The following is a 19,582-nucleotide window of genomic DNA, read 5'->3' on the forward strand; positions in this document are numbered from 1 at the left end:
ATGCATTTCATCAGATCTTACTCTGTGTAAATTGGCCATGCAAACTGAAAGCAGATATTCACTTCATTCAAACTAGTCGCATCATTTTTCAGCCATTCTCAGGAGCAAGACTTTTTCTTTCGTAGTGCAGCCTGCATCATTTTACATAAATTAAGAAGAGTAATTGTGAAATGTATGATTTGGTGATTTTATTTATTTAATTCCATTTTTCCTTCAGTTTGAAAAAAGCTCCCATTCTGCATTAGCACTGACTTCACGGAGATTGTTAACATTCAGGCCTCTGTTCTTAGACATCCCATAAATCACCCTGAATGAAACATGTAATATATTTTCCTGTGACATGCCAACAGATGTCTCTCCTGCCTCCTGTTCATCTTCTAGTGTGTGTGTTTTAATTCTTTGCGTATTTCCTCAGAATAATTCATTTCTAAGTTATGCACAAATGTTATTTATTTCGCATGACTCCTCGCACAATTTTTATGCACTAATGTGTTTTCTGCTGATAGATAAGATTACATTGAAACAACCCAGCATGCATTTTTTAGAGTGTAGATACTTAAACAACAACAACTTTTGTGATTTTTGAATATTATAATTGCTAATACACTGTACTGCTGCAGCGGGCTTGTGTAATGTGCCATGTTATCTGGTGACACAGGAGCCCGAATCAATCAGTGTGTGTGTGTGTGTGTGTGTGTGTGTGTGTGTGTGTGTGTGTGTGTGTGTGTGTGTGTGTGTGTGTGTGTGTGTGTGTGTGTGTGTGTGTGTGTGTGTGTGTGTGTGTGTGTGTGTGTGTGTGTGTGTGTGTGTGTGTGTGTGTGTGTGTGTGTGTGTGTGTGTGTGTGTGTGTGTGTGTGTGTGTGTGTGTGTGTGTGTGTGTGTGTGTGTGTGTGTGTGTGTGTGTGTGTGTGTGTGTGTGTGTGTGTGTGTGTGTGTGTGTGTGTGTGTGTGTGTGTGTGTGTGTGTGTGTGTGTGTGTGTGTGTGTGTGTGTGTGTGTGTGTGTGTGTGTGTGTGTGTGTGTGTGTGTGTGTGTGTGTGTGTGTGTGTGTGTGTGTGTGTGTGTGTGTGTGTGTGTGTGTGTGTGTGTGTGTGTGTGTGTGTGTGTGTGTGTGTGAGTGTGAGAGAGGTGGGCTGGAAGGTCTCTGAAGGACACTGGAGTAGGAGGGAGGAGCTGCGAGCTCTGGATCATCCAGCAGCGCGTGCACGAGTCCAAGAATGACTCGGGATAATACAGTGTACATGATTCCTGATGTTTGAATCCACTCGCTCGGTTTGCGCTCCCTTTGTCTTTCTCCAACTCGAAAGCGTCCGACTGTAGGTAAGAACTCAACTGCCCTCTGATGTAGCGATGTGGATTTAACGCCTGTTGTTGAATGAATAAGTCACATTAAGTAAGGTAATTTCACATTGATTTAACGGGTTGGTTCCCGTACTTAAGTTACGCGCAACTGTGTGATGTCAGAAATCGTCGCGTTTTTGTCGTTGAACGCGTCTGTCAGTGATGTTGGGTAGATGATGGAAAGTAGACTAGTTGCTGCCACTTTGAATTATAAATTGGGTTCATTGAAAAGCATTGTTGTCGTAGGCTATTTGAAATAAATTATTAAAAATAGCTTTTTAAAGTAGTTTTACATTTTCTTTTGTTTAAGAGTCAGGTTCGTATCGCCTTGTGATAGGCTACGCAAGTTAACTAATCCAAATTCAGCGGTACAATCACAAAGAATATGTTCTATGAATATTTATACAGATTGTATGTGAGTTTTGATGTCAGTTTACAACATATGAGGAATTTTGGGCTATTAGCCACTAAAAATAATTAGATACTTAATGCCACACAATAACATCACAGCATTAGATATATCAAGTGGCATTAATTTATTTGTTATTAACTTGTAGGCTGGTCAAAATGAAGGTAAAAATGTAGTGTGATGCTTTCTAAAAATGTTATGTTCTTAGAATGTGTCCATAGTTAATGGTATTGTGTGAACAAAATCAAATTGACATCAGTCGATGCAATTAATTTTTAAGAAAAGCTCATGAGTTTCACTGTTTATTGGCATTGATGTATCACAGGAGCTTCAAATATGTTATAAGTCAAAGCATCAAGTCATTTGTTTTAAGAGGCGAGTACCAATGTCATGGCAATGATTGTCTTTCTACTGTAGATCATCCGCATTTGACCACTTCAGTATTTAATGCACCTTGAGCCAAAGCGTTCCACGTATTGGCCCTTTTAAACTCATGCTAGTTTTTCTATGTTATTTTAATATATTTAATCCATTTCGTTTGATAACCAACATATCTAACCTAAAATATGCATATTTTTAAAATATATCATATCCATTTCACATGGGATTTATGTGTTTTTGAGCTGTCGGTACTTCAGAAGAATTCACTACATTCTCATGTGGGGTCTGTTCCAACAACAGAGCCATAGACCTCTGGCTGCCTTCTGCCTGACCGCCGCTCCACATGTTTGAAACTAAATAGATTTACCATCCTTTAGAAATTATACTCGATAAATACAGAAATCAAATATAATTGTCTCTAAATATTAGCTCCCCAGTCTGGCTTCCTGCAGACCCATGAAGCTTTCTTTTGTGAAGTGTAAATAGAAACGTCTGCGCTTTGCCAAATCAAACTGTACATTAGATTTGAGGAAGGAGCATGAGTGCGCTTTATTAGACAGACTGTTAAGATTTAGTGATCGCGGCCAAACCTGAGGGCTTGAGGGTTGGCGCTGTGCTTCTGGGATTGGACTGCCAACTATTACAGGCTTTATTACACATAAGCTGTCTGCCAGTGCGTAAAATACTGTATAATACAGAAAACAATTCTGATGTGAACTTAGGGAACATGGCATATTGTTTTATTGTGCTAAACTACATCTATAGCAAAGGTTTAGAAGTATAGTAAGTTGTGAATCATAAGAATCGTAAGCACATTAGGCCTATGTTTGTTGTATCTTCCAATAAAATGGAAAGAAAGAAAGAAAGAAAGAAAGAGAAAGAAAGAAAGAAAGAAAGAAAGAAAGAAAGAAAGAAAGAAAGAAAGAAAGAAAGAAAGAAAGAAAGAGAGAAAGAAAGAAAGAAAAAAAATAGAACAAACTCAAAACAAGATTCCACAGCCTCTCAACGAAGCAAAAAGAAAAGAAAAGAAAATTTGTACATAAGATCCAGTTATTATATACCGAATCCTTATCCAATACAGAATGTCCAATATACAGGACCTCTTGTATATTCTATATATGTCCTGTATACAGGACCTTTTGTATATTCGATATATGCCATACAGGGCATTCTGTATTCCATATGTCCTATATACAGGACATTCTGTATATTCTATATATGTCCTATATACAGGACCTTTTGTATATTCGATATATGCCATACAGGGCATTCTGTATTCCATATGTCCTATATACAGGACATTCTGTATATTCTATATATGTCCTATATACAGGACCTTTTGTATATTCGATATATGCCATACAGGGCATTCTGTATTCCATATGTCCTATATACAGGACATTCTGTATATTCTAAATATGTCCTATATACAGGACCTTTTGTATATTCTATATATGCCATACAGGGCATTCTGTATATTCTATATATGTCATACAAGGCGTTCTGTATATTCTATATATGCCATACAGGGCATTCTGTATATTCTATATATGTCCTATATACAGGACATTCTGTATATTCTATATATGTCCTATATACAGGACCTTTTGTATATTCGATATATGCCATACAGGGCATTCTGTATTCCATATGTCCTATATACAGGACATTCTGTATATTCTATATGTCCTATATACAGGACCTTTTGTATATTCTATATATGCCATACAGGGCATTCTGTATATTCTATATATGTCATACAAGGCGTTCTGTATATTCTATATATGCCATACAGGGCATTCTGTATTTTCTATATATGTCCTATATACAGGATCTTTTGTATATTCTATATATGCCATACAGGGCATTCTGTATATTCTATATATGTCATACGGGACATTCTGTATTCTATGTATGTCTATTTATGTCTATGTATAGAATATACAGAATGCCCTGTATGGCATATATAGAATATACAAAAGGTTCTGTATATAGGACATATATAGAATATACAGAATGCCCTGTATGGCATATATAGAATATACAGAACGCCTTGTATGGCATATATAGAATATACAGAATGTCCTGTATGACATATAGAATATACAGAATGCCCTGTATGGCATATATAGAATATACAAAAGGTCCTGTATATATGACATATATAGAATATACAGAATGCCCTGTATGGCATATGTCCTATATACAGGACCTTTTGTATATTCTATATATGTCATACAGGACATTCTGTATATTCTATGTATGTCCTATACACAGGACCTTTTGTATATTCTATATATGCCATACAGGGCATTCTGTATATTCTATATATGTCATATATACAGGACCTTTTGTATATTCTATATATGCCATACAGGGCATTCTGTATATTCTATATATGTCATACGGGACATTCTGTATTCTATGTATGTCTATTTATGTCTATGTATAGAATATACAGAATACCCTGTATGGCATATATAGAATATACAAAAGGTCCTGTATATAGGACATGTATAGAATATACAGAATGCCCTGTATGGCATATATAGAATATACAGAACGCCTTGTATGGCATATATAGAATATACAGAATGTCCTGTATGACATATAGAATATACAGAATGCCCTGTATGGCATATATAGAATATACAAAAGGTCCTGTATATATGACATATATAGAATATACAGAATGCCCTGTATGGCATATGTCCTATATACAGGACCTTTTGTATATTCTATATATGTCATACAGGACATTCTGTATATTCTATGTATGTCCTATACACAGGACCTTTTGTATATTCTATATATGCCATACAGGGCATTCTGTATATTCTATATATGTCATATATACAGGACCTTTTGTATATTCTATATATGCCATACAGGGCATTCTGTATATTCTATATATGTCATACGGGACATTCTGTATTCTATGTATGTCTATTTATGTCTATGTATAGAATATACAGAATACCCTGTATGGCATATATAGAATATACAAAAGGTCCTGTATATAGGACATATATAGAATATACAGAATGCCCTGTATGGCATATGTCCTATATACAGGACCTTTTGTATATTCTATATATATCATACAGGACATTCTGTATATTCTATGTATGTCCTATACACAGGACCTTTTGTATATTCTATATATGCCATACAGGGCATTCTGTATATTCTATATATGTCCTATATACAGGACCTTTTGTATATTCTATATATGCCATACAGGGCATTCTGTATATTCTATATATGCCCTGGGCATTCTGTATATTCTATATATGTCATACAAGGCGTTCTGTATATTCTATATATGCCATACAGGGCATTCTGTATATTCTATATATGTCCTATATACAGGACCTTTTTTTTCCTATATACAGGACCATACAGGGCATTCTGTATATTCTATATATGCCTTGGGCATTCTGTATATTCTATATGTCCTATATACAGGACATTCTGTATATTCTATATATGTCCCGGGCATTTTGCATATTCTATATATGTCACACAGGACATTCTGTATATTCTATATATGTCCTATATACAGGACCTTTTGTATATTCTATATATGCCATACAGGGCATTCTGTATATTCTATATATGTCATACGGGACATTCTGTATTCTATGTATGTCTATTTATGTCTATGTATAGAATATACAGAATGCCCTGTATGGCATATATAGAATATACAAAAGGTTCTGTATATAGGACATATATAGAATATACAGAATGCCCTGTATGGCATATATAGAATATACAGAACGCCTTGTATGGCATATATAGAATATACAGAATGTCCTGTATGACATATAGAATATACAGAATGCCCTGTATGGCATATATAGAATATACAAAAGGTCCTGTATATATGACATATATAGAATATACAGAATGCCCTGTATGGCATATGTCCTATATACAGGACCTTTTGTATATTCTATATATGTCATACAGGACATTCTGTATATTCTATGTATGTCCTATACACAGGACCTTTTGTATATTCTATATATGCCATACAGGGCATTCTGTATATTCTATATATGTCATATATACAGGACCTTTTGTATATTCTATATATGCCATACAGGGCATTCTGTATATTCTATATATGTCATACGGGACATTCTGTATTCTATGTATGTCTATTTATGTCTATGTATAGAATATACAGAATACCCTGTATGGCATATATAGAATATACAAAAGGTCCTGTATATAGGACATATATAGAATATACAGAATGCCCTGTATGGCATATATAGAATATACAGAACGCCTTGTATGGCATATATAGAATATACAGAATGTCCTGTATGACATATAGAATATACAGAATGCCCTGTATGGCATATATAGAATATACAAAAGGTCCTGTATATATGACATATATAGAATATACAGAATGCCCTGTATGGCATATGTCCTATATACAGGACCTTTTGTATATTCTATATATGTCATACAGGACATTCTGTATATTCTATGTATGTCCTATACACAGGACCTTTTGTATATTCTATATATGCCATACAGGGCATTCTGTATATTCTATATATGTCATATATACAGGACCTTTTGTATATTCTATATATGCCATACAGGGCATTCTGTATATTCTATATATGTCATACGGGACATTCTGTATTCTATGTATGTCTATTTATGTCTATGTATAGAATATACAGAATACCCTGTATGGCATATATAGAATATACAAAAGGTCCTGTATATAGGACATATATAGAATATACAGAATGCCCTGTATGGCATATATAGAATATACAGAACACCTTGTATGGCATATATAGAATATACAGAATGTCCTGTATGACATATAGAATATACAGAATGCCCTGTATGGCATATATAGAATATACAAAAGGTCCTGTATATATGACATATATAGAATATACAGAATGCCCTGTATGGCATATGTCCTATATACAGGACCTTTTGTATATTCTATATATATCATACAGGACATTCTGTATATTCTATGTATGTCCTATACACAGGACCTTTTGTATATTCTATATATGCCATACAGGGCATTCTGTATATTCTATATATGTCCTATATACAGGACCTTTTGTATATTCTATATATGCCATACAGGGCATTCTGTATATTCTATATATGCCCTGGGCATTCTGTATATTCTATATATGTCATACAAGGCGTTCTGTATATTCTATATATGCCATACAGGGCATTCTGTATATTCTATATATGTCCTATATACAGGACCTTTTTTTTCCTATATACAGGACCATACAGGGCATTCTGTATATTCTATATATGCCTTGGGCATTCTGTATATTCTATATGTCCTATATACAGGACATTCTGTATATTCTATATATGTCCCGGGCATTTTGCATATTCTATATATGTCACACAGGACATTCTGTATATTCTATATATGTCCTATATACAGGACCTTTTGTATATTCTATATATGCCATACAGGGCATTCTGTATATTCTATATATGTCATACAAGGCGTTCTGTATATTCTATATATGCCATACAGGGCATTCTGTATATTCTATATATGTCCTATATACAGGACATTCTGTATATTCTATATATGTCCTATATACAGGACCTTTTGTATATTCGATATATGCCATACAGGGCATTCTGTATTCCATATGTCCTATATACAGGACATTCTGTATATTCTATATATGTCCTATATACAGGACCTTTTGTATATTCTATATATGCCATACAGGGCATTCTGTATATTCTATATATGTCATACAAGGCGTTCTGTATATTCTATATATGCCATACAGGGCATTCTGTATTTTCTATATATGTCCTATATACAGGATCTTTTGTATATTCTATATATGCCATACAGGGCATTCTGTATATTCTATATATGTCATACGGGACATTCTGTATTCTATGTATGTCTATTTATGTCTATGTATAGAATATACAGAATGCCCTGTATGGCATATATAGAATATACAAAAGGTTCTGTATATAGGACATATATAGAATATACAGAATGCCCTGTATGGCATATATAGAATATACAGAACGCCTTGTATGGCATATATAGAATATACAGAATGTCCTGTATGACATATAGAATATACAGAATGCCCTGTATGGCATATATAGAATATACAAAAGGTCCTGTATATATGACATATATAGAATATACAGAATGCCCTGTATGGCATATGTCCTATATACAGGACCTTTTGTATATTCTATATATGTCATACAGGACATTCTGTATATTCTATGTATGTCCTATACACAGGACCTTTTGTATATTCTATATATGCCATACAGGGCATTCTGTATATTCTATATATGTCATATATACAGGACCTTTTGTATATTCTATATATGCCATACAGGGCATTCTGTATATTCTATATATGTCATACGGGACATTCTGTATTCTATGTATGTCTATTTATGTCTATGTATAGAATATACAGAATACCCTGTATGGCATATATAGAATATACAAAAGGTCCTGTATATAGGACATATATAGAATATACAGAATGCCCTGTATGGCATATATAGAATATACAGAACGCCTTGTATGGCATATATAGAATATACAGAATGTCCTGTATGACATATAGAATATACAGAATGCCCTGTATGGCATATATAGAATATACAAAAGGTCCTGTATATATGACATATATAGAATATACAGAATGCCCTGTATGGCATATGTCCTATATACAGGACCTTTTGTATATTCTATATATGTCATACAGGACATTCTGTATATTCTATGTATGTCCTATACACAGGACCTTTTGTATATTCTATATATGCCATACAGGGCATTCTGTATATTCTATATATGTCATATATACAGGACCTTTTGTATATTCTATATATGCCATACAGGGCATTCTGTATATTCTATATATGTCATACGGGACATTCTGTATTCTATGTATGTCTATTTATGTCTATGTATAGAATATACAGAATACCCTGTATGGCATATATAGAATATACAAAAGGTCCTGTATATAGGACATATATAGAATATACAGAATGCCCTGTATGGCATATGTCCTATATACAGGACCTTTTGTATATTCTATATATATCATACAGGACATTCTGTATATTCTATGTATGTCCTATACACAGGACCTTTTGTATATTCTATATATGCCATACAGGGCATTCTGTATATTCTATATATGTCCTATATACAGGACCTTTTGTATATTCTATATATGCCATACAGGGCATTCTGTATATTCTATATATGCCCTGGGCATTCTGTATATTCTATATATGTCATACAAGGCGTTCTGTATATTCTATATATGCCATACAGGGCATTCTGTATATTCTATATATGTCCTATATACAGGACCTTTTTTTTCCTATATACAGGACCATACAGGGCATTCTGTATATTCTATATATGCCTTGGGCATTCTGTATATTCTATATGTCCTATATACAGGACATTCTGTATATTCTATATATGTCCCGGGCATTTTGCATATTCTATATATGTCACACAGGACATTCTGTATATTCTATATATGTCCTATATACAGGACCTTTTGTATATTCTATATATGCCATACAGGGCATTCTGTATATTCTATATATGTCATACGGGACATTCTGTATTCTATGTATGTCTATTTATGTCTATGTATAGAATATACAGAATGCCCTGTATGGCATATATAGAATATACAAAAGGTTCTGTATATAGGACATATATAGAATATACAGAATGCCCTGTATGGCATATATAGAATATACAGAACGCCTTGTATGGCATATATAGAATATACAGAATGTCCTGTATGACATATAGAATATACAGAATGCCCTGTATGGCATATATAGAATATACAAAAGGTCCTGTATATATGACATATATAGAATATACAGAATGCCCTGTATGGCATATGTCCTATATACAGGACCTTTTGTATATTCTATATATGTCATACAGGACATTCTGTATATTCTATGTATGTCCTATACACAGGACCTTTTGTATATTCTATATATGCCATACAGGGCATTCTGTATATTCTATATATGTCATATATACAGGACCTTTTGTATATTCTATATATGCCATACAGGGCATTCTGTATATTCTATATATGTCATACGGGACATTCTGTATTCTATGTATGTCTATTTATGTCTATGTATAGAATATACAGAATACCCTGTATGGCATATATAGAATATACAAAAGGTCCTGTATATAGGACATATATAGAATATACAGAATGCCCTGTATGGCATATATAGAATATACAGAACGCCTTGTATGGCATATATAGAATATACAGAATGTCCTGTATGACATATAGAATATACAGAATGCCCTGTATGGCATATATAGAATATACAAAAGGTCCTGTATATATGACATATATAGAATATACAGAATGCCCTGTATGGCATATGTCCTATATACAGGACCTTTTGTATATTCTATATATGTCATACAGGACATTCTGTATATTCTATGTATGTCCTATACACAGGACCTTTTGTATATTCTATATATGCCATACAGGGCATTCTGTATATTCTATATATGTCATATATACAGGACCTTTTGTATATTCTATATATGCCATACAGGGCATTCTGTATATTCTATATATGTCATACGGGACATTCTGTATTCTATGTATGTCTATTTATGTCTATGTATAGAATATACAGAATACCCTGTATGGCATATATAGAATATACAAAAGGTCCTGTATATAGGACATATATAGAATATACAGAATGCCCTGTATGGCATATATAGAATATACAGAACACCTTGTATGGCATATATAGAATATACAGAATGTCCTGTATGACATATAGAATATACAGAATGCCCTGTATGGCATATATAGAATATACAAAAGGTCCTGTATATATGACATATATAGAATATACAGAATGCCCTGTATGGCATATGTCCTATATACAGGACCTTTTGTATATTCTATATATATCATACAGGACATTCTGTATATTCTATGTATGTCCTATACACAGGACCTTTTGTATATTCTATATATGCCATACAGGGCATTCTGTATATTCTATATATGTCCTATATACAGGACCTTTTGTATATTCTATATATGCCATACAGGGCATTCTGTATATTCTATATATGCCCTGGGCATTCTGTATATTCTATATATGTCATACAAGGCGTTCTGTATATTCTATATATGCCATACAGGGCATTCTGTATATTCTATATATGTCCTATATACAGGACCTTTTTTTTCCTATATACAGGACCATACAGGGCATTCTGTATATTCTATATATGCCTTGGGCATTCTGTATATTCTATATGTCCTATATACAGGACATTCTGTATATTCTATATATGTCCCGGGCATTTTGCATATTCTATATATGTCACACAGGACATTCTGTATATTCTATATATGTCCTATATACAGGACCTTTTGTATATTCTATATATGCCATACAGGGCATTCTGTATATTCTATATATGCCCTGGGCATTCTGTATATTCTATATACAGGACATTCTGTATATTCTATATATGTCCTGGGCATTCTGTATATGTCACACAGGACATTCTGTATATTCTATATATGTCCTGGGCATTCTGTATATGTCACACAGGACATTCTGTATATTCTATGTGTCCTATATACAGGACATTCTGTATATTCTATATGTGCTATATGCAGAAGTTTTATCCAACTCATTGATTTGAGAGGGATGAACAAAAATGACGATTCCAAAAGATGTGCTTAAAATAACCAGAAGGATACAGGATATCTTGTATGTAAGTATAATATATATATATATATATATATATATATATATATATATATATATATATATATATATATATATATATATATATATATATATATATATATATATATATATATATATATATATATATATATATATATATATATATATATATATATATAGGATTATTATTATTATAGTTACAGCCATTGTCATCACCACTATCATAATCACATCCATTCTAATAAGTTTTGTGCATATGGTTGGAAGACATTCAAAACAGTATTTTATGTTTATTTATTTATTTGGTAAATAACCATCTAAGAAGCAAGATAAGTCCGTCAGCTGGTCATTATGGGTGATAATGACCAACTGACTGAGATTTACTATCAGATCAGGATCAAATCAGATTTTGAAACTGATTAAAATCTGATTCACTTAAGTGCAGTTCCATTCATACTTTCACCTGCCTTAAGAACATCTGTTGTGTCCTTTTCCTTTCCATTCACTCTTTTGACCTTGTCAATACGGAGGATGACATGAGGTTTCCTGATCTAATTGGAGTTGGGTACGTCTTCTTTTAATCTGATTCTGCAAAGCAATCCTCTCTAGATCTGTTAAGGATCTTTGGTGTCACCTTTGACCCTGTAATGGTAGAATTGCATAGCGGTTCACATATTATGAGCCTGAAAGTAGATTTCTGCAAGTGAATGGAGATTAGGTTGTCTCTGTAAGATAAATTGGATTTTGTGCCAGGATTTTTATATTTTATAGAATGAATTGTTCTCATAGTAGTTGCTTCTTCAGGGGTTGAGGGTTTGTTGTAATATGCAGTGCTTGAAGTGGCTGATACCCACCGGTACACAGTTTTTCTACCTAACACAATCACACTGTAAAAAATTATTTGTTGGTTTAACTTAAAGTAGCCTAGCCTGGTTGCCTTCAAATTTTGAGTTCAGTTGAAACAAAGAATGAGATTAGTTTATTCAACAGAAACTCAAAATATTAAGTTTATTAAACAGAAACTCAAAATATTAAGTTATTTGAACAACATTTGTGAACCTAAGCTGATTTGTGATAAATCATGAAAGTATTTTTTATAGTGCAGTGACAGACAGTATCTTATTTTTAGCGCTGAATATCCACACTGTAAATAAGAGTCACGCAATTGACACTGTTCTCACGCTTTCAAGCGTCCATATTCTCACACAGTGAATAAACATTGCAGAGAAAAGAGGACAATGTGCTGTGCTGATGTTACTTTTGATAGTCTCAGCTCTCAGCTTTCAAATTTTGTACGTTTTATTACGAAATTCAAACAATAAATACCATTTTGGTGCTCTTAATCTGGTGTGACCGTTCTTCACTGAACTCGACTTGACTACTAGTAGTTACAGCACGAAATAAACATGAATTAACATCAGATGGTATGTCGAAAGAACCAGTACACTGAAAAAATATATATTGCCGTATAAAATTTACTTTGAGTCTACATAATTGGGTCACTTAAAATGACTTCATTCCATGATATTGAAGTTACATGAAACCATTATGTTTGTTCAACTTAACTGATTCATGTGGGACCGATGTACAATATTAAATCATATAAATCCACTTTTTTTCAGTGCATAACTTACTGAAATGTGTCATATCTCATATAATCGCTCAAAAAGTATTTCAGCCGCAGATAAAATAGTTTGTATTGTAGACGATGTCAGATAATGTTACATTTAGCCTACCTCAGAAAAGCCATTCAACTGCACTATTACATATTCATTATATTTGAATTAAAGTTGGCAAGGCCTGTTGTTCAAACAATGTAGTCAATATTTGGTATATCTACATCAGTTAATATTGCAATGGCTAATTACTTTTTTCTGCAACAACTCAGAGAGCCGCTGTCAGTGTGGAAAGAGAGAAAACTGGTCCATTTTGCCCCTGCTCACGTTGCATGCATCCATGCATATGCTGTTTTTGAGCAGATAAGCCCTAATAAAGAAATGGTTTCAGGTCGAGCCATTCCTGATTCTAACTAATTCAGAGACAACACAAGATTAATGTATTAGTTCTCAGTGTGAGCTTTATGATATCATGAACAAGCGCAGCAGGATGGAGTCTGTCAGTAGCTCTTATGTCTGGGAATCAGCAGGGATTCTTTGGATATGTGTGCTTAAGTCGTAACATAAATAGGAAGCGTTCTATTTGCTGAAAGGACAGAATATTAATGAAAGCGTAAAAACAAATTTGAGGAGTAGCCTAGATATTCTTGTAAGGAAAAGTTTTTTGGGGATATTTGGCAGATCTATATAAAGTCAGAATTGTGTGATATGAAGTCAGAATTGAGATATAAAGTCAGAATTGTGTTATATAAAGTCAGAATTGTGTTATATAAAGTCAGAATTGAGATATAAAGTCAGAATTGTGTTATATAAAGTCAGAATTGTGTTATATAAAGTCAGAATTGAGATATAAAGTCAGAATTGTGTTATATAAAGTCAGAATTGTGTTATATAAAGTCAGAATTGTGAGATATAAAGTCAGAATTGAGATATAAAGTCAGAATTGTGTTAAATAAAGTCAGAATTGTGAGATATAAAGTCATAATTGAGATATAAATATATATAGTCAGAATTGTGAGATATAACTGGTACAAAACGCAGCCGCTCGTCTTCTCTCTAATAGATCGAAATGGTCACACATCACCCCTGTCCTCCGCTCGCTTCACTGGCTTCCAGTGCAGTTTAGGGTCGAGTATAAAATTCTGTTGTTTGTGTTTAAGGCCATCCATGGTTTGGCCCCAGTATACCTGATAAACATATCAGCTAGCCAGAACACTCCGTTCCTCTGATCATATTTCTCTGGTCACCCCAACATACAGGTATAAAAAGTTTGGAGGCCGGTCATTTAGTGTTCAAGGACCAAAGTTGTGGAATGCACTCCCTGTGCACCTCCGAAACATCACGGTGCTGAGTGTTTTCAAAACTCATCTGAAAACAGACTTTTTTAATCAAGCTTATGACTCTTAGTGCTGGACTTGCTTGGTTGGACTTGTTTTTATGTTGTCGTTTGATGCATGTTTTGGAAAGCGCTTTGTGCACCTTTTGGCTGCTGTAAGGCGCTATATAAATACAAATTAATTGATTGATTGATTGATTTATATAAAGTCAGAATTGTGAGATATATATATATAGTCAGAATTGTGAGATATATATATAGTCAGAATTGTGAGATATAAAGTCAGAATTGTGTTAAATAAAGTCAGAATTGTGAGATATAAAGTCAGAATTGAGATATAAAGTCAGAATTGTGAGATATAAAGTCAGAATTGTGTTAAATAAAGTCAGAATTGAGATATAAAGTCTGAATTGTGAGATATAAAGTCAGAATTGTGTTAAATAAAGTCAGAATTGTGAGATATAAAGTCAGAATTGAGATATAAAGTCAGAATTGTGTTAAATAAAGTCAGAATTGTGAGATATATAGTCAGAATTGTGAGATATAAAGTCAGAAGTGTGTTAAATAAAGTCTGAATTGTGAGATATAAAGTCTGAATTGTGTGATATAAAGTCAGAATTGTGTGATATAAAGTCAGAATTGAGATATAAAGTCAGAATTGTGTTAAATAAAGTCAGAATTGTGAGATATAAAGTCAGAATTGAGATATAAAGTCAGAATTGTGTTAAATAAAGTCAGAATTGTGAGATATATAGTCAGAATTGTGAGATATAAAGTCAGAATTGTGTTAAATAAAGTCTGAATTGTGAGATATAAAGTCTGAATTGTGAGATATATAGTCAGAATTGTGAGATATAGTCAGAATTGTGAGATATAAAGTCATAATTGTGAGATATAAAGTCATAATTGAGATCTAAATTCTGAATTGTGAGATATAAAGTCTGAATTGTGTGATATAAAGTCATAATTGTGAGATATAAAGTCAGAATTGTGAGATATAAAGTCATAATTGAGATATAAAGTCTGAATTGTGAGATATAAGGTCTGATTTGTGAGATAAAAAGTCAGAATTGTGTGATATAAAGTCAGAATTGTGAGACATAAAGTCAGAATTGTGTTATATAAAGTCAGAATTGTGAGATATAAAGTCTGAATTGTGAGATATAAAGTCAGAATTGTGTTATATAAAGTCTGAATTGTGTTATATAAAGTCTGAATTGTGAGATATAAAGTCAGAATTGTGTTATATAAAGTCAGAATTGTGAGATATAAAGTCAGAATTGTGAGATATAAAGTCAGAGTTGTGAGACATAAAGTCAGAATTGTGAGATATAAAGTCAGAATTGTGAGATATAAAGTCAGAATTGTGTTATATAAAGTCAGAATTGTGAGATATAAAGTCTGAATTGTGAGATATAAAGTCAGAGTTGTGAGACATAAAGTCAGAATTGTGAGATATAAAGTCAGAATTGTGAGATATAAAGTCAGAATTGTGAGATATAAAGTCAGAATTGTGTTATATAAAGTCAGAATTGTGAGATATAAAGTCAGAATTGTGTTGTATAAAGTCTGAATTGTGAGATATAAAGTCAGAATTGTGTGATATAAAGTCAGAATTGTGATATAAAGTCAGAACTGTGTGATATAAAGTCTGAATTGTGTGATATAAAGTCAGAACTGTGTGATATAAAGTCAGAATTGTGTGATATAAAGTCTGAATTGTGTGATATAAAGTCAGAATTGTGTGATATAAAGTCAGAATTGTGAGATAAAAAGTCAGAATTGTGTGATATAAAGTCAGAACTGTGTGATATAAAGTCAGAACTGTGTGATATAAAGTCAGAACTGTGTGATATAAAGTCAGAACTGTGTGATATAAAGTCAGAACTGTGTGATATAAAGTCAGAATTGTGTGATATAAAGTCAGAATTGTGAGATAAAAAGTCAGAATTGTGTTATATAAAGTCAGAATTGTGTGATATAAAGTCAGAATTGTGTTATATAAAGTCAGAACTGTGTGATATAAAGTCAGAACTGTGTGATATAAAGTCAGAACTGTGTGATATAAAGTCAGAACTGTGTGATATAAAGTCAGAATTGTGTGATATAAAGTCAGAATTGTGAGATAAAAAGTCAGAATTGTGTTATATAAAGTCAGAATTGTGTGATATAAAGTCAGAATTGTGTTATATAAAGTCAGAATTGTGAGATATAAAGTCTGAATTGTGAGATATAAAGTCAGAGTTGTGAGACATAAAGTCAGAATTGTGAGATATAAAGTCAGAATTGTGATATAAAGTCAGAATTGTGTGATATAAAGTCAGAATTGTGTGATATAAAGTCAGAATTGTGAGATATAATTGTGAGATAAAAAGTCAGAATTGTGTGATATAAAGTCTGAATTGTGAGACATAAAGTCAGAATTGTGTTATATAAAGTCAGAATTGTGAGATATAAAGTCAGAATTGTGATATAAAGTCAGAATTGTGTTATATAAAGTCAGAATTGTGTGATATAAAGTCAGAATTGTGTGATATAAAGTCAGAATTGTGAGATAAAAAGTCCGAATTGTGTTATATAAAGTCAGACTTGTGAGATAAAAAGTCAGAATTGTGTTATATAAAGTCAGAATTGTGAGATATAAAGTCAGAATTGTGCGATATAAAGTCAGAATTGTGAGATAAAAAGTCAGAATTGTGAGATAAAAAGTCAGAATTGTGTGATATAAAGTCAGAATTGTGTGATATAAAGTCAAAATTGTGTGATATAAAGTCAGAATTGTGAGATAAAAAGTCAGAATTGTGTGATATAAAGTCAAAATTGTGTGATATAAAGTCAGAATTGTGTGATATAAAGTCAGAATTGTGTGATATAAAGTCAGAATTGTGAGATAAAAAGTCAGAATTGTGTTATATAAAGTCAGAATTGTGCGATATAAAGTCAGAATTGTGCGATATAAAGTCAGAATTGTGAGATAAAAAGTCAGAATTGTGTGATATAAAGTCAGAATTGTGCGATATAAAGTCAGAATTGTGCGATATAAAGTCAGAATTGTGAGATATAAAGTCAGAATTGTGTGATATAAAGTCAGAATCGTGAGATAAGTCAGAATTGTGAGATTAAAAAGTCAGAATTGTGAGATTAAAAAGTCAGAATTGTGAGATATAAAGTCAGAACATTTATAATGTTACAAAATATTTCAAGTTCAAAGAAATGCTTTTTATTCATCAAAGTATCCTGAAAAAATGTATCATGGTTTTCACAAAAATACACTTTTTACTGTATTTTGACTTCATTTTTTGATCGAATAAATGCAGCATTTCTTTCAAAAACCGACCCCAAACGTTTGAATGCTTGTGTATCTATGAATACTAATGAGCTCATATTGAAATCAATCGTCATTGTTTTTGACAGTTACAGAAGTTCTTCAGGCCGTTGTGGGTTAAAAATAACCTCGTCCAGAACTTGTACAATTAAACCTTAATTGCATTTCCAAAAACTCAAGAAACTCCGTATATTGTTTTGTAAGGTTGTCCGTCTGAATACTTCAACAAACATTCATGCAATAAAACAATCTAGTTAAATTACATCATAATAGAAATAATTACATATGCAGATCTCTTTGAATAGCAAAAACATGGATATACAGTAATAAAATGTTCAGCAATAAAGAAATAAGACACGAGACCCCTGAAGCCAGATGTTTTGCAGAACGTCAGCCTGCGTTTATTGTGGAAACCCTTAATTACCAGACGAGGCCTAGTAGGTTAGATGCAGTCGTCCTCATATAAGACCACGAGGTATAATGCTGTGTTCATGTTTTGTGTAATGAATTATTGTAAAAAGGATTTATGCAAGGAGGCCAGACATGGACTCCGCTCCAGAGCATGGCTATAAGTAAGATTATGTCATGTCTGTGTGCTGTGTGACAATGCCAGTGGTGTTTCTGACTGGATCGTATTGGTCTGCTGGAAACATTCATCCATCTGAGTCACTCATTGTAAATGATGTTTTTTTATCTGTAAGTGGAGCTTTGAATCTTTCAGTTTGTTTTATGAGAATGTAGATGAATCGAACAGACTCAATGATAATGGGTCTCAAATTAGTGACGTCTGATTTGCCTCATTTGAGTCAGTTATTTCTAGTGTCTCAGTCAAACTGGTTCACAATGGGGGTAATTGTGGGTAATTGGCTGACCGACATCCCGATGGAGAGCCACCATCGTGATGCAATGCCCCCCGTTGCGAGCCTTGCGGGTGCAACACACTAATCCAGTCTCTTAGTTAAGCTTAAAACTTTGCAGGGATTGCTCTGTAATTTAAATTGAGAATATAAATAATGCATATATATGCTATTTTAAAAACTGTATAGTCTATGCCAGTGTGTGTTAGTCTGAGAAAATACCGTGTCAGGCAGGCTACACAAATATTGATCTTGACATTGTTAGCCTCTTGTCTTTTTTTACATGTCTTACACTGTACATTTAACTTAAAACATTTAATTTTGTACAAGAAAACAGCCCTTATTAAAGGGTTAGTTTAGTGATTCATAACGCTTCGAAGCTTCATGATGCTTTGTTTTGAAATCGTCATCACTATGTAAGTCGTTATTTAGGGTTTTTTTGCGCACAAAATCTATTGTCGCCGTTTCATAAAGTTATTTTAGAACCACTGTGGTG

The 19,582-nt window shown here is 32.8% G+C and overlaps 1 protein-coding gene across 8 annotated transcripts in view; it reads left to right on the forward strand.

The window, feature by feature from the left end:
* Positions 1–1,098: 1,098 nt before the first annotated feature.
* The window catches only part of mef2ab (myocyte enhancer factor 2ab), a 43,554-nt gene continuing 25,070 nt past the window's right edge, over positions 1,099–19,582 (forward strand). Inside the window, exon 1 of one of the 8 annotated variants that reach the window (XM_079802935.1) lies at positions 1,099–1,319. The gene's annotated coding sequence lies outside the window, so the exon portion shown is untranslated. The remainder of the gene's footprint in view (positions 1,320–19,582) is intronic. The other 7 variants (XM_079802934.1, XM_079802933.1, XM_079802931.1 and 4 more) reach the window with 7 other exon arrangements.

This window comes from Gobio gobio (genome assembly GCF_949357685.1).
Source record: "Gobio gobio genome assembly, chromosome: 2".
Classification (NCBI taxonomy): domain Eukaryota; kingdom Metazoa; phylum Chordata; class Actinopteri; order Cypriniformes; family Gobionidae; genus Gobio; species Gobio gobio.